A 17,500-nucleotide genomic window follows, 5' to 3' on the forward strand; every position below is an offset into this window, starting at 1 on the left:
GGAGAATTTTCAACACCATTGGGAAATCCGTTGAAGCTATTTTCAGGAAATTCCAGATACTGTTCTATACTATATTGTATTTCCATGAAAATACTCACCAAGCCTACAGTGTTGCATTCTGATGAGCCTGTTGGCGTATTTTTGAATGCCTTGTCTTGCATGGTTTTGCATGGGACATGCATGGCTTCAACGTCCCTGCACTGTTTAGTCTCTGTTCCTCTGTTCTGCATGGGGATATAATTATTCTCGTGGCTTGGCTTCATCGATTATAGTTCCTTTGCATGGTTGTGTCTGGCTGGTAAATCATTCCGGTTGGCACTTGGTAGAGTGCAATTGGCTCTGTCTTCCCTGCTTGAATTGGCTCTTGGCGGCTCCTTTCTGGCTGGTAATTGAATTGTGGGCTGTTTTTGTCTTCTTCTCTGTATTTGTTGCTCTGCACGGATGCTCTGCTGGCACTGTTCTTGGCTGCTGGTGTTTTGCTTTTCTTCGGCTTATCTTTGGGGTTGTTTTCTGCATGGTTTTGATTGGCTGAGGTAGTGTGGTCCCCTGTGGCAGCGCGGCTGTGAGAGGGTAACGCTGCTCCATGCTTGGGGAAAGTGGGTTCTCAATATGCAGCTGCGTTGGCTTCGCTAGGCTGAAGATGTTTTTGAACATGCATGGCTCGGCTTGGCCATCATGTATATGTTTTGGACTCTTCCCGCTTGCATGGGCTCTTTACTTCTCTTCTTGCTGGAGGCTGAAGCATTTCAAGTGGAAGATGGCTTGAGGAGCTTCACGGCTCAGCTTGGTTTTTGGGTCTAAGTTGTTCCCGGCATGTCATCATCTGCATTGGAAGGAGTCTCACGGCCAGTTTTTGGGTCCCCTATATGTTCACAATATGCTAGTTTGTTTTTGCCTTCTGGTTTTGTTGCTTGTTAAAGGGAGCCTGTTCCCTTTGATTATAGGTTTGTTTATATGTCGATCTTGGGAATCAGTTCTCTAAGATTTGTTCAAGGGCGTCTGTTACCTTTGCTTTCAGTTGAGCATGCTTGTCTTGCTTCTATTTTGGTCAAGGGATTTTTCTTCCCTTTTCCTTGTATTGCTGGTCTCCAGCTTCTTTTTGATCTATACAATTCTTACATTTGATCAAAAAAAAAAAAGAAAAAAAAAAGAAAGAGAGAGCAGTGAGAGAATCTAGAGAGAGATGCTCTCCTCCTTCATGGAGATGATTCCACTGGTTCGGCTGGTGAGGCATAATGTTTGATTTTCCTCTGGCTACTTTGTCTTGATTCCTTGCTCTGATCCTCCTTCCTCGTTCCATCCCTCTCCAATTTTCAACTTTTTCAAATTCTCGGTTCCCCCCTCTCTGCTTCTTTTTTTCCCGCCCAAGCATTTCAAATGGCTAAAAACAAGAGGAAGGTTACTGCTACTACAACACGTGGAAAAGCCATACTACGTGCTTCTGTTCTCGATTTTCATGACCATGACCGATCTATTGTTCTTGCAGTTCAAGCTCCCTCGGCTGTTCTTTCTGGTTCCTCTTCCTCTGTTCTCCCACCACTGGCCTGTGTTGTGGGTCCTGCTTTGTTACCGCCTATTCCTGAGGTTACTCCTGTTCCTAACCCCTTGGAGGCTGTTACTGTTGATGACTGCTCAGAGGATGCAGATGACGACCTAGTTGAAGCTCTCTTGGACGAGGAACAGTTAGATTACTCTTTCTCTGATGATGATGGTGAAGACCTGTCCACCTCACCTTCCCTGCTTCCACCTACTCCTGGTCCTACCCTCCCTTCTGTTTTAGCTGGTCGGCCTCCTTCTTCTCCTGAGGTTGTCGGAGGTTGTGCACCCCCTACCATCGGTGTTGCAGGTTCTTCTCTTGCTTCGACACCTGGCAATAAGGTTTGGAAAGATTTTTTTTCTGCCAGTCCACCGCCTGCTCTATGCACAAAGCTTCAAAATTTCTCCCTCAACCACCTCACCAAGTCCTGTGCCATCTCCCCTGAGGATTTCCAACCTCAGTTTGAAGTCTGGAACTTGTGTGCAGTAGGATATGTCTCTGGTAAGCACCCTGGCTACAAGGCTCTGCAAGGTATTATCTCTTCTGTTTGGAAGTGTGAAGCTTCACTTACTATTCATGCTTCTGGGTGGCTAATTTATAGATTCAACCGTGAAGAGGACAAGTCCTCTGTTCTCCATAGTGGTCCATACCTAGTGTATGGGAGACCTCTTATTTTGAAACCGATGACAAAATTTTTTGATTTCTCCTGTGAAGAGATGACAAGAGCTCCGGTTTGGGTCAGATTTCCCAACCTTCCTCTTTGTTGCTGGTCTCCACCCTGCTTATCCAAGATAGCTAGTGTCCTGGGCAAGCCTATCCAAAGTGATCATATGACATCCTCTCTCTCTCGTCTGTCATATGCCCGTGTGTTGGTTGAGCTTGACCTACGGGAGGACCTCCAACACTCTGTGGTGGTGTCCCTGCCATCTGGTCCCATTCTCAACCAGAAAGTTATCTACGAAGCTTTGCCCAAATTTTGTAACCTGTGTAATGTCATTGGCCACACGCGGCTCCTCTACTCCAAGGCTGTTGTCGGTCCTTCACCAGTGGGCACCCCTTCGCTTGTGGCTGGTAATAGGAATGTCTTTCATCGCCTGGGCCCACAGCTACCTCCTTCTGGTGTGTCAGGACCCAGTCAACCTCTACCAGTTCAGGGTCCTTCCAAGGATTCCTCCGTTGCAGCTCCTGTGGAACTTGAGCAAGCCCCTTGTGATGATGCCTCTGATGGCTGGATTGCGGTAGAACCTCAGAGAAAATCCAAGAAGCCTATCAGTCACTCCCCCAAAGGGAAGGACGTGTTAGCAGTTGCAGCTGTGTCTGCTTCGTCACCAAGAAGTGCTGCTCCCTCTGACTGTGTAGGGGTGGTTAATTCACTTGGTACAGAGGTAGTAGTTGATGCAGGTGTAGATTTGGGAGTTACTTTTTCTATGGCATCCCCAACTTTGGGGGATGAAAATTTGGCCATACCCCCCACAGCAGCATCTGAGCCATTATCGGTTTGCACAGGAACTATTCGAACCTCCTCTGGCGCTAATCCATTGGTGGCAAACCCACGTGCTGAAGACGCTAGGGATCCTCTCCCTTCTTCTCCTGTTCCATTAGTTTTGACCTCCAGTGCTGGAGAAGGACACATCCCCTCTCCACCGAACTCTTTGGAAATTACTACTGGTGATGTGAACATGGCTGGCAACCCTGTTATGGAGGTATCAGCCCCGAGTCAGGTTCGAAACCGAAACCAAAAGCAGAGTGGCCGCAGTCAACGGACCCCTCGGTTCACAAGCTGGTTGTTGGACCCCCTGTCCTCTCCTAGTTTGTTCACTGCTGGTTGATGCAATCATTTGTTCTCTGCCTGAAGCGACATGTGGAATGGTTGGGTGATATGTGTTGCTGTTTCGTTCTTGCTGCAGGCGCCTCCCCCCTTTTATGAATTGCTGATCTGCTAATGCATGGTCCATGCATTTCACGTGCTTCATTTTGCTGATGGGGCCCTATCTGTTTATGGTCTCTTGTTGTTGATGGCTGGCTGTTATACTTTGCTGCTAGCTTGAGTCTTTGTAATTGTTTTGTAATTGCTTTTATTTTCCTTCGGTTATAACTGAAGGTTTTGTTTGCTTAGGCTGGTTTCCTCTTGTGCTAGGTGGGAGGTTGTTCCCCCTGGCTATTTTGTTCTGTTTTCCCTTTGCCTGGATATTTATATCCATATGTACTGCTGGTTTCCAGCTTGTTTTCGCAAGCTTGTTTTGCAACTTTTTGATCTATACAATACTTACATTTGATCAAAAAAAAAGAAAAAGAAAGAGCTCTCAGAGAATCAAGAAAGAGCTCTCAGTAGTGTAGTGCCCTTGAGAGAGAAACAAGAGAGAGAAGCTCTCCTTCCCCCACGGGAATAGTTTTCTTTTGTCCATGGCGCCAGCTGAAAATTTGAAATTTCGGTTACTGTAGCTTCCCCCTCTTCCCTGCTTATCTCCTGCTTTACACTTTCTCCATGGCAAAAAACAAGCGCAATACACGCTGACCCCCTGCACATATTCAACAGTTACATGATAACTCTGTTCTTGCTCTAGCCGCTCCCCACGTTCCTCCACCCCCTCCTCCTCTTCTTCCCTCTCCTCCGATTCCCACTCTCCCACCTGCAGCGGTGGCCGGTGGGTCCAGTCCTGACAAATTCTTAATTTTTGCTGAGGAAGGGTCTGTTCCTCAACCGTTTGTCCCTTCTCCCTCTACCCCTGATCATGTGCTTGTAGAGGACTGCTCTGATGCAGACGATTATGATGATGATGAAGTTGATTACTCTGCTTCTGGAGGAAGTTCCAAGTTTTTTCACTCCCCTGTGCCGCCTTCTACGGGCAACAACATAGCTGTCACCCCTACCAGTGTTTTGAGGGATTCACCCTTGTGTGGTTCTGGGCACTCAGTAGCTGCAGCGGCTATTTCACCTCAGAAGGGACCTTCTCCTGTGCCTGCTAACATCTCATCTCCTGCTGTGGCTGTTCATAATCTGTCCCCTGTAGTCTCCCCTCCTACAGCGGTTTCTCCCTCAGGCACCTCTACTGCACCTGTTGAGCAATGGAGAGATTTATTTGCCACCAACCGCAACACTATCACAGGTCCTAAATTACCGCATTTCTCCTCTTCTTGTGATGATTTACCCTGTGATTTGTCTTCTGCTGATCTAGACACTAATTATGATGTCTGGCAATTATGTATTGTGGGTTATATTGCTGGAAAGTCTCCTGGTTTTAAGGCTTTGGAAAATATTATATCCAGTTCTTGGAAGTGTGAAGCCTCTTTGACCATTCATGAATCTGGCTGGCTAGTTTATAAATTCAACAATATTGATGATAAACTCGCTGTTCTTGCTAATGGTCCTTACCTGATATATGGTCGGCCACTGATAATCAAAGCTATGCCAGAGTACTTTGATTTTGGGACTGATGAGATGTCCTGCGTTCCTGTATGGGTTAAATTCTCAAATTTGCCGTTAAAATGCTGGTCTCCTCGATGCCTTTCAAAGATTGCTAGCAAATTAGGCACACCTTTACAGAGTGACCAGCTCACTTTTAACATGGCGAGAATTTCCTATGCTAGAGTCCTTGTAGAATTGAATCTGCTTGCTGATCTTAAATCTTCTATTGTCATTAATCTCCCGAATGGCACCACTCTGAACCAACCGGTGATATATGAGACCCTTCCTAGATTTTGCAAGTTATGTAAAGTCCTTGGGCACAACACAGGAACTTGCACCTCTCACCCTGCACCGGTGGTGGCAAGACCTTTGAGCAAGACCAAACATCCCCCTCTAGCTGCCAACAGGGGTCGTAGTGTTTTTGATCGCTTAGGGCCTGTTACAGAGCCTCCTCCCCCTGTGAAAAGCAAAGATCAGCTTGGGGAGTCTTCGCATAACTATGACCCTATGACCACTGAAGCTGCGGTGGCCACTGATGGATGAGAACTTGTTAAAAGTAAGAAAGCAAGGAAATCTCCTAGCATACCTGTTAATGCCTCGCCTGCAGCTGCTCAGGTTTCAACCACCCCCTCTAGAGGTAAAATATCTGTTGGATCATCTTCAGGTGGTACTTGTCCTCCTGTTTGCACCCTTCCCATCACCAATAATGGGAAAGAACCAGTTGGAGCAATCCCATGCAGGAAGGATTGTAATGTGATTCTTGTTGGTGTAACCCCTGTACGTGGTCAGAGAAGGAATTCATCTAGAGCATCTGGGAGTGGTAGGCTTCCCCCTCCACCCCCTCCTATGTAATGTTATTATTCAGCTGGAATGTCAGAGGGCTTAACAGTCCTCTGAAACAGCATGAGCTGGTTCGTCTCATGCAAAAACACAATTTCGATGTATGTGGTCTCTTGGAGACCAAACTGTCTTCTTCCAAGCTTCAGTCTCTGCACAGGTTTCGGCTGAAGCACTGGAAACTAGTCTCTAATGTGGAAGCTGCTGGCACTGCTAGAGTGATTGTGTTATGGAATCCCTCTACTGTGCATGTTGATGTGCTTGATTCTTCTCCCCAGTTTATTCATGTTTCCATTCGATGCTTATCTTCTCATCTTACTTTTGCTGCTTCATTTGTTTATGGTTATAATACCATTTCTGGCCGTAGACCTCTGTGGGATTGCCTCAAATCCTGGGCTTCAACTGGTCCCTGGCTTGTTTTGGGAGATTTCAACTCCACTCTTTCTCAGGATGACAAATACAATGGTGAACCGGTCTCTTCCTATGAAGTCTCTGATTTCAGAGCATGCTGCTCAGAGCTTGGGCTTTCAGATCTAAACTACACTGGCTGTCATTATACTTGGTCCAATGGGACTGTTTGGACTAAAATTGATCGTGTTCTAGCCAACCCTTCGTGGAACAATCTTCAGTTCACCTCTCATGTGCATTTCCAGACTCCAGGAGCTTTCTCTGATCACTCAGGAGCCCATGTCTGCATTGGTGGCAGTTCTCCCCCAGGACGTCGGCCATTTAAGTTTTTCAATATGTGGGTTGAACACTCAGAGTATGCAAGCCTGATCTCTGCTGGCTGGCAACTTCCAACCGAAGGCTCTCCCATGTTCAATTTGTGTAGGAAGCTCAAATCTCTAAAGCAACCCTTAAAGCGTTTGAACAAGTTGCATTTCAGCCACATTTCGGAGAGAGTTGCTAGAATGGAGGCTGATTTGGAGCACCACCAACACCTTTTGCATGATTCTAGAGATGATATATCTCTCCTGAACCGGGTTAATGCACTAAAGATTAATCTCCTTAATCTTAAATCTGCTGAGAAAGCGTTCTTCTCTCAGAAGCTGAAATGCACTTTTTTCCAGGACAGTGATAGAGGTACCAGTTTCTTTCATTCTTTGATGAGCCACAGACATAGGAAAAGCTTCATTCCTGCTCTCCAGTGTAGCAACGGGGCTCTCACTACTTCTTTAGATGAAGTTGGTGCTGAATTTGTTCATTTCTATCAGAGTCTTCTTGGTACCTCCTCGGCTATATCTCCCATTGATGAGGAAGTTGTACATAGTGGCCCTTGTCTGGACCCTAATCACTCTGCTTTTCTTCTCGCTCCTGTCACCAATGAAGCCATCAAGGATGCTCTCTTTAGTGTGGACAACAATAAAGCTCCTGGCCCGAATGGTTTCTCTTCTCTTTTTTTCAAACAGTCCTGGGATATTGTAGGAGCTGATTTCTATGAGGCAGTCAAGGATTTCTTTTCCTCTGGTCGAATTCTAAAGCAGATCAACCATTCCATTATTGCACTGGTTCCAAAATCTGCTAATGTTAATTCTGCAAATGACTTTCGGCCCATTTCATGTTGCAACGTGGTTTACAAAGTCATCTCTAAAATTCTTGCAGGCAGGCTTGGATATGCCCTTCAGGGCATCATTAATCCAGCTCAAAACGCTTTCCTTGGTGGGAGAAGCATGACTGATAACATACATTTGACACAAGAATTACTCAGGCATTATGGTAGGCAGAGGACCTCTGCCCGATGCCTCATCAAAGTTGATTTCAAGAAAGCATTTGATTCGGTGCAATGGCCTTTTCTCAGAGCTCTCCTCCATTTGTTTGGTTTTCCCCAGAGTTTTGTTCATCTAGTGATGCTATGTGTGGAAACCTCTTCATACTCTGTTGCTGTTAATGGCAATCTTTATGGCTTCTTCCCTGACAAATGTGGAGTTCGGCAAGGTGACCTTCTCTCTCCATATCTATTCCTAATATGTATGGAATACTTCTCCCGTATGCTGGGCATGGCCAGTCAACAGCCAGCTTTTCATTTTCACCCAAAGTGTGCGCCTCATCAAATTTGTCATCTTGCATTTGCTGATGATGTTCTCCTACTATGCCGAGGGGATTGTTCTTCTGTCCAAATTCTGGTTGAGCAACTCCATGCTTTTGGCCGAGCTTCAGGACTTCATATTAATGCATCAAAATCCTTCATATATTTTGGTGGTGTTGGTGACAGCTTCAAGCAAACTATCCTCCAATACTCTGGTTTTTCGGAAGGTAGCTTTCCCTTCAAATATCTTGGGGTTCCCCTCAGCCCTCACAGGCTTCTGGCTAGCCAGTTCTATCCCCTCCTGCATCAACTTGAAACTGTTATTCAAAGCTGGATGGGCAAAAACTTATCCTATGCTGGGCGGCTGGAACTCCTTGGCTCTGTTTTATTTGGAATGGTTCAATTTTGGCTTAGTATTTTTCCCATGCCCGAGAGTGTTCTCAAACAAATTACTAGTCTTTGCAGGAATTTCCTTTGGACTGGTAGTACATTCAGGAATAAGTCTGCACTGGTCGCTTGGAAGAACGTCTGCCTGCCAAAGGCTGAAAGAGGCCTTGGTTTATATGACATCACAGCAAGGAACAATTGCTTTCTTGTGAAGCAGCTCTGGAATATTCATATGAAAGCTGACTCTATTTGGATACGTTGGGTGCACCACTTTTATTTGCAAGACACCAATATCTGGCTAGTCCCCCTGCAACAAACCTCCTCCCCTTTATGGAAATCTTTCATTAAACTACGTGACTGTCTCCTGAATGACTGTGGGGGGCAACTAGCAGTTATCTCCATGCTGCAAAGATGGGGCAATACTGCTAAGCTTTTTTCGGCTAATGCTTATGAATACTTGAGATTCAAAGGAACCCCGGTCTCTTGGGTGCATGTGGTTTGGGAGTCCTGTTGTCTTCCACGACATAGCTTTATCCTGTGGCTTGCCTTGCTTCAGCGGCTGCGAACAAAGGACAGGCTGCATTTCATTGCCCTTGACGTTACTTGTGTTTTTTGCCAAGATCATGAAGAGAGCCACGACCATCTGTTTTTTACCTGCAGCTGGACCTCCACCTTGTGGATGAAAGTCAAATCCTGGCTTAGACTAAACAGAGGCATGACCACCATCAACAGTGCAGCTCGGGGCCTTCCCTTCAAGGGGAAATCTGCTGTCACTAGAATGAAAAGAGCATCCCTCAGCATTGTTGTTTACTTGATATGGGAAGAAAGGAACAGACGGGTTTTTGAAAATTCCTGCTCCTCTGTGGAGCTTATATTTCGCCGGTTCCAAGTGTTATTTTACATGATCTTCCGCTTTCATCAGCGTGATCTCCCCATTCCTAATTGACTGTTTTGCTGATCGTTATGGTGATGCTATCATTTGATCTGCATTAAGATGGGCTGCTTTGGTTTTTGTTTGATACTACAGCTCCTACTGAGTTTCTTGTTTTGTAGTTTTCACATGCATGGTTGCACTGGCTTTTTGTTGTCTGATTGGCTGCATTTACATGTCTTACTGTTGCTCTTTTTGGCTGGTCTTTGTTTGTGTTTGCTGCATGGCTCTCCGCGTCTCTGCATGGCGTGTTAAATGCTGGAAGGCTGCATCTCCTTAACTGCATGGCATGCTCTGCTGTCCTCTGATTGGCTGCATCTCCTTAACTGCATGGTGCTTCCACGTCTCTCCATCAAGGAGTCAACGTTGGCTGCTGCTTTTGGCTGGTTGAGAGGTGGACGTGCATGGCTCCTCATTTTTTGCATGGTCCCTGCATGATTTTCCATTTACTTTTGCTGAGTGGGAGCTTCTGATTGGCTATGGTTTGTTCTCTGAATGTGATGATGAAAGGGCTCTGCGTACCCTTGCATGTGGCCTTATTTGCTTGGCAATTCTGCTGTTGGCTGGTTTTTCTTGCCACCGGTCCTCTGGTCCTCGGCTAATTTTTAGCCATCTGTCTATATTCTCTTGTGTTTCACTATTCCTTGTATATGCATGGATGAGCTGTTGCCACCTGTTTTTCTAGCTGGTTCCTAGCTGGGCTGCATCTATCTCTGCAAGGATGGTCTTCTACGTCTCTGCATGGCTTGGCATGCTTTGCATGGATGGCTGGTAATTGTCTCTACATGGATGGCCAACGTTCATCATCCCTAGTTTCTCTGCATGGTTTTCTATTTATGCTCATCGGCTTGTCTGCTCTTGGCTTCAGCTTGCGAGCTTCTGGCTCTAGTTTTCCCTGCTATGAGCTTCTGTTGTCAGCTTCTGCTTGTATCTGCTTTGTGTTAGGTTGGGAACCTTATCTGTTTTGGTTCCTCTCATAACCATTGTTGGTTTTTTTATCACTATTTTTATTTTTTTCAGTGGTTTGCTTATTCGGTTTTCTAGAGAGCCTGTTCCCTTTGCCTGTTTATGTATGTCCTTTGTTTTGCTGGTCTCCAGCTTGTATTGCAAGCTTGTCTTGCTCCTTTTTTATCTATACAATACTTACATTTGATCAAAAAAAAAAAGAGCTCTCAGTTGGTCTTCTACGTCTCTGCATGGCTTGGCATGCTTTGCATGGATGGCTGGTAATTGTCTATACATGAATGGCCAACGTTCATCATCCCTAGTTTCTCTGCATGGTTTTCTATTTATGCTCATCGGCTTGTCTGCTCTTGGCTTCAGCTTGCGAGCTTCTGGCTCCAGTTTTCCCTACTATGAGCTTCTGTTGTCAGCTTCTGCTTGTATCTGCTTTGTGTTAGGTTGGGAACCTTATCTGTTTTGGTTCCTCTCATAACCATTGTTGGTTTTTTTATCACTATTTTTATTTTTTTCAGTGGTTTGCTTATTCGGTTTTCTAGGGAGCCTGTTCCCTTTGCCTGTTTATGTATGTCCTTTGTTTTGCTGGTCTCCAGCTTGTATTGCAAGCTTGTCTTGCTCCTTTTTGATCTATACAATACTTACATTTGATCAAAAAAAAAAAAGAGCTCTCAGTTGGTCTTCTACGTCTCTGCATGGCTTGGCATGCTTTGCATGGATGGCTGGTAATTGTCTCTACATGAATGGCCAACGTTCATCATCCCTAGTTTCTCTGCATGGTTTTCTATTTATGCTCATCGGCTTGTCTGCTCTTGGCTTCAGCTTGCGAGCTTCTGGCTCCAGTTTTCCCTGCTATGAGCTTCTGTTGTCAGCTTCTGCTTGTATTTGCTTTGTGTTAGGTTGGGAACCTTATCTGTTTTGGTTCCTCTCATAACCATTGTTGGTTTTTTTATCACTATTTTTATTTTTTTCAGTGGTTTGCTTATTCGATTTTCTAGGGAGCCTGTTCCCTTTGCCTGTTTATGTATGTCCTTTGTTTTGCTGGTCTCCAGCTTGTATTGCAAGCTTGTCTTGCTCCTTTTTGATCTATACAATACTTACATTTGATCAAAAAAAAAAAGAAAAAAGAAAGAGCTCTCAGTGTTAGTGAGAGAAAATAGTGTTAGTGTTAGTGTTAGTGTTAGTTTGAGAAAATAGAGAGAGATGCTCTCCTTCCGTGTGCAGCATTTTTGTATTCTGTCACTGTTCACCCCCTTCCTTCTTTTGCTTGATTGAATCCTGGCTTTCTCCTGGTTATGGGCAGCAAAAAGAAGAAGGCTGGGTCCCATAAATCCCTTTTGAAACACCAAAAGCTGCTGGATAATTTTCGGCTTAACGAATCTGCTGTCTTAGCTTTAACAGCCCCGCCTCCTACTGTTCATGCTACAGTGCCCTCAATTTCAAATTCAAAACATCGCCCACCTGTTGCTTCTACCACGGTTTGCTCTCCGCCTTCCCCCGAAACGCTCCCCCCCCCTTCTTCACCTCCACATCCTGGCGATCCCAATATCAACCACATATTTGTGGAAGACTGGTCTGACGATGATGATTTGGAAGATGAGAAGATGGATTTTGCCTCTCCTGTGACAGACTATGTTGGGGCTGCTTTCTTCACCTCTCCCACGGTTGGGGCTTCTCCTGCTTGTGGCCAGTCAACCCTGAATGTTGCCCAGTCAGCCCCTCCTCCTCAGCCTCCTGCTGTGGGGTCTATCTCCCCTTCTAGCTGTTGTGCGTCTCCAACATCCAATGCAGCAGATGCTCAGCCCACACCTCCTGCTGAACAGATTCCTTCTACCCCTCCGGAGAAGTCTATGACGCCTTATTCCCCTCTTCCTGGGTGTTGTGCGTCTACGCCCTCCCCAGTAGCATATCATACTCTTCCAGCTGTCATCACCCCTCCTGCAGAGGCTTCTCACTCAGGTACTTCACATTCTCCTGCACCTGTTGAGAAATGGCGTGATCTTTTTGCTTCCAACCGCAGCACAATCACGGGTCCTAAACTGCCACTTTTCCCATCTTCTTCATGTGATGATTTACCCTATGATTTGTCCCCTGATGATTTTGATAATTATTATGATGTATGGCGATTCTGTATTGTGGGCTACGTTGCTGGCAAATCGCCTGGTTTTAAGGCTTTGAGTAACATTATCTCCAGCTCTTGGAAATGTGACGCCTCCTTGGCTATCCATGCATCTGGATGGTTAGTCTACAAATTCAAAACTGTGGATGACAAACTTGCTGTTCTTGCTAATGGTCCTTACTTAATTTATGGCCGGCCCTTGATTATCACAGCAGTACTTTGATTTTGGGACAGATGGGATGTCTTGTGTTCCTGTATGGGTTAACTTCCCAGGTCTGTCGTTAAAATGCTGGTCTCCTAAATGCCTTTCTAGGATTGCTCATAAATTAGGCACTCCTATACAAAGTGACCAGCTCACCTGTAACATGTCAAGAATATCCTATGCTAGAGTTCTTGTAGAACTGGACCTGCTAGCTGATTTAAAATCCTCTATTGTCCTTAACTTACCAAATGGTTCCACTCTGCATCAACCGGTAATATATGAGACACTTCCTAGATTCTGCAAATTGTGCAAAGTTCTTGGGCACAACACGGGTACTTGCTCCTCTCCTCCTACCCTGGCGGTAGCAAGCCCTCTGGAAAAGGAAAGCCATCAATCTATTGCCATAAAAAAGAGACGTAATATTTTTGCTCGTCTAGGGCCTGTTGCAAGGCCTGTTGCAGAGCCTGTTGCAGAGCTGCCTAACCTTTGCAAGCATTGTAAAGTGCAAGGCCCCTCCACTAAAGCGTGCTCTAAGGATAAAGCAAAGGCCAGTACAGTTGAGCAGGCAGTTCCTGCTAATGTTGCAACCAAAGACAATGTCAAAGGCAAAGTGGATGGCCCTGAGCTTGTTGCTTCCTCTGCCCCCTCAGTTTCTTGTGTAGCTCAGGATGTGCAGCCTCGTCCCCAGGTCACAAATGCCGGTTCAGAGGAATGGCAAACTGTTCGGAGAAGGAGGCATAGCTCTGGCAACAAGATTCAGCCTCCATCTCTATTACCTGCTGTTCGTAACCTGCCTTCAAAAAAAATTGTTTCCTCCAAGGGGAAAGCTATTGCCATCTCAGTTGATACTGCTGGTAACAAGGCTTCCTATTGTCCAGGTTCAGGTGTGCTCACCAGGAGCTCAGTTCACAGGATTTCAAATAGATCTTCAGGCAGTGGTGGGGTTTCTCCCAACATTCCCCACCCATGATTGTTCATTGCTGGAATGTGAGGGGGCTAAATAGCCCTCTCAAACAACATGAGGTCTCTAGCCTCATGAAGAGTAAAAAGCTGGATGTATGTGGTCTTTTAGAGACCAAGTTGCCTCTGGCAAAAGTAGAGTGTTTGCATAAGCTTCGGTTGAAGACATGGAGGTTTATAAGTAATGCTGGCAATGCAGCTTATGCCCGTATAATTGTGTTTTGGAATCCTGACACAGTAAAAGTTGAGATGCTTCACTCCTCTGCTCAGGGGATTCACGTTCTAGTTACAAGCTTGGTGCAACAATTCTGTTTTACAGCCACCTTTATATATGGTTTCAACACCATTTCGGCCAGGAGGACTTTGTAGGCAGACCTTAGAAGATGGAGTGTGGACTCTCCATGGCTCCTACTTGGTGACTTTAACTCAATCCTCTCTCAGGAGGACAAGCACAATGGGGAGCCAGTATCTACCTAAGAAATTTCAGACTTCAGGGAGTGTTGCTCTGATCTTGGTATTGCCGACTTGCATGCTACAGGCTCCCACTTCACATGGTCAAATGGCACGGTCTGGACAAAGATTGACAGGGTGATGGTGAACACCCACTGGTACTCTATGCAACAAATGGCTCACGTTCATTTCGGAACTCCAGGGGCTTTTTCTGACCATGCTCCATCTACTGTCCAGCTGGGACTTCGGGCTCCTCACGGCAACAAGAACTTTAAATTTTTCAACATGTGGACTGCTCATCCCCAGTTCTTGGAAATCATCTCCCAAAATTGGTCTTTGGATGCCTACGGGACGCACATGTATATCCTTTGCAAAAAGCTCAAACTTTTAAAGGGCAGTCTAAGGTCTCTCAACAGCCTTCATTTTAGCCATATTTCGGAGAGGGTTGCTAGAGCTGAAAAGGCCCTGGATGACACTCAGCTTCTTCTCCAAAATGACATGGACAACGGTCAGCTCCTTGCTCTTGAAAAGCTGCAGAGGCTCAACCTTGTTAATCTTAAGTCAGCTGAAAAAATGTTCTTTAGCCAAAAGTTGAAGTGTGCTTTCTTTAAAGAATGTGACAAGAGCTCTAGATTCTTTCACTCTTTGATGAACCAGCGTCACATAAGACGCCACATTCCTGCCATAGTTAGAAGTGATGGTATGCTAACTACTTTGGCAGAAGAGATGGGTAGAGAGTTCGTCTCTTACTACAAAGATTTACTGGGAACATCCAAGCACACTATTCCTCTGCGAGCTGAGGTGGTACAAAGTGGACCCTGCATTAATGTTGATTCCCATGCCTATCTCCTTGCTCCTGTTTCAGCTGATGACATTAAACAGGTTCTCTTCAGTATGGATGATAATAAAGCTCCAGGGCCTGATGGGTACACATCTGCATTCTTTAAAAAAGCTTGGAGCATCGTGGGAACAGACTTCTGTTCAGCTGTGAAGGACTTCTTTGCCTCAGGGGAGCTACTCAAGCAGCTCAACCATTCTACCATAGCTCTTGTTCCCAAGTCAACCACTACCAACTCAGCTGCAGATTACAGACCCATCTCTTGCTGCAACGTCACCTACAAAGTTATCTCCAAGATACTTGCAGGGAGGTTGGCTCACGTTCTAAATGATATCATTGGTCCCTCTCAAAATGCTTTTCTTGGTGGGAGACTCATGGCTGACAATATAAATCTCATACAAGAATTGCTGAGAAGTTATGGGAGGAAACGTGTGTCACCCCGCTGCACCATCAAGATTGACTTCAAGAAAGCCTTTGATACAGTACAGTGGCCCTTTCTTCGTGCTCTCATGCACCTATTGGGGTTCCCAGCTAGGTTTGTTCATCTGGTTATGGAATGTGTCGAGACTGCCTCCTTCTCTGTTTGCATAAATGGTAATCTCTATGGTTTCTTCCCTGGCAAATGTGGTGTTCGGCAAGGAGACCCATTATCTCCATATCTCTTTATTATCTGCATGGAGTACTTTTCTAGGCTTCTGAAAAGCTCCACTCAGCTTTCGGGTTTCAACTTTCACCCCAAATGCCAAGCCTTGGAAATTAGTCATCTTGGGTTTGCTGACGATATTCTCTTGCTCTGTCGTTGTGACATGGCCTCTGTTAACACTCTCCTGCAGCAGCTTCATATCTTTGGAGAGTCCTCTGGCCTTGTTATTAATGCAACAAAATCCTCCATTTTCTTTGCTGGTGTATCGGAGGATATTAAGCAGGCAATTCTCAACCTCTCCCAGTTCACAGAAGGAAGCTTTCCTTTCAAGTACCTCGGCGTCCCTCTCAGCCCTCACAGACTCCTAGCCAGTCAATTCTCTCCTCTTATTCACAAGCTAGAATCTACTATTCAGAGTTGGCTTGGAAAGTTTCTCTCATATGCAGGTCGGCTGGAATTGATTAAATCGGTCATGCATGGCATGGTGCAACTTTGGATTAGCATCTTCCCTATCCCAGCTGTTGTGATCAACAAGATTACTAGCCTGTGCAGGAACTTCCTATGGACTGGCAATATGTCTAGAAGCAAATCTGCTCTTGTATCTTGGAAGCAAGTGTGTCTGCCAAAGAATGAAGGGGGTCTTGGGATTCATGACATCAAAGCCAGAAATGCCAGCTTTTTCGCCAAGCATCTCTGGAATATTCACCTAAAGGTAGACTCTTTATGGATTCGATGGGTAGATCACTTCTACATTTCAAGAGCATCCATCTGGTCCTTGGAAGCTAAGAAAACCGATTCCCCTCTGTGGAAATCTATCTTCTCCATTTGTGACAGACTGCTTAACCTCTGTGGTGGGGAGGCTCCAGTGCAGCAGCTGCTCTCAAATTGGCAATCTGGCTCATGCCCATTTACAGCCAATGCATATGATTTTTTCAGATATAAAGCTGCTCCAGTCCAGTGGGCCAATGTAGTTTGGGAACAATGGTCTCTCCCAAGGCACAATTTTTCCTTATGGCTGGCTATGTTGGGCAAGCTACGAAGCAGAGATCGTCTACAGTTTCTATCCCCTGATCCTATATGCCCTCTGTGCCTGAATGCTGATGAATCTCATGACCACCTCTTCTTCACTTGTGACTGGACGTCTTCTATTTGGAGAAAGGCCAAACTCTGGCTTAAGATCCATAACACTATGCATTCCCTAAGTAGAGCCGCAAGGGTTCTACACAACAACAAAAAAGGGTTGCAGCCGAGAATGAGACGAGTATCTCTTGCTGTTCTAGTGTATTTGATCTGGGAGGAAAGAAATAGGAGAATTTTCAACAACATTGGTAAATCAGTTGAAGCTATTTTCAGGAAATTCCAGATACTGTTCTATACTATATTGTATTTCCATGAAAATACTCACCAAGCCTACAGTGTTGCATTCTGATGAGCCTGTTGGGGTATTTTTGAATGCCTAGTCTTGCATGGTTTTGCATGGGACATGCATGGCTTCCACGTCCCTGCACTGTTTAGCCTCTGTTCCTCTGTTCTGCATGGGGATATAATCAGTCTCGTGGCTTGGCTTGATTGAGTAACGTTCCTTTGCATGGTGGCGCAGCGTCTGCACAGTTGAATGGGCGTCCATTGGAAACACCCGAGCGAGATTGTGCCCGCACTGCTGGACGCGAAGTATCTCGAAGGGACAAGCAACAAGCCGGACGCGAAGGATCTCGAAGGGACAAGCGACAGGCCACGGGGGGAAACGACAGGGACAATCATGCGGGGGGCCTTTTTCCCGGCAGCCTTTGAAAAACTCTAGCTTTCACGGTCTTCGCCGCCCCTCACCACCATGGCAGGCCTCTAATCCCACCCATCAGCAGTTATAGCCGATAGGGCAGTGATTTGAATGACGCGTCGCGGGCCGCCGGGTCATCTCACCCAGCCATTAATTGGAGCGTTTTTGGCTGGCCGAGGATGGGGGGATGGATCTCTTCTTCCGAAAAAGCAAACAGTACATCGGGAGTTATGTTGACGGGGCATGGAATTGAATGACCCGTCGCGGGCCGCCGGGTCATCTCACCCGGCCATCCCGAGGAGCGTTTTTCCCGGCAGCATCGGGGAAACTCTTGCTTTCACTGCCCACTGCCCAAGTCCCCACTCGCATCGGCCAACCGCGCCAACAAGCCAACGCTGCCGAATCTGTCGACACTGTCCCGCGGGCTGCC

The sequence above is a fragment of the Populus nigra genome, chromosome 2 (genome assembly GCF_951802175.1).
Source record: "Populus nigra chromosome 2, ddPopNigr1.1, whole genome shotgun sequence".
NCBI classification, from domain to species: Eukaryota; Viridiplantae; Streptophyta; class Magnoliopsida; order Malpighiales; family Salicaceae; genus Populus; species Populus nigra.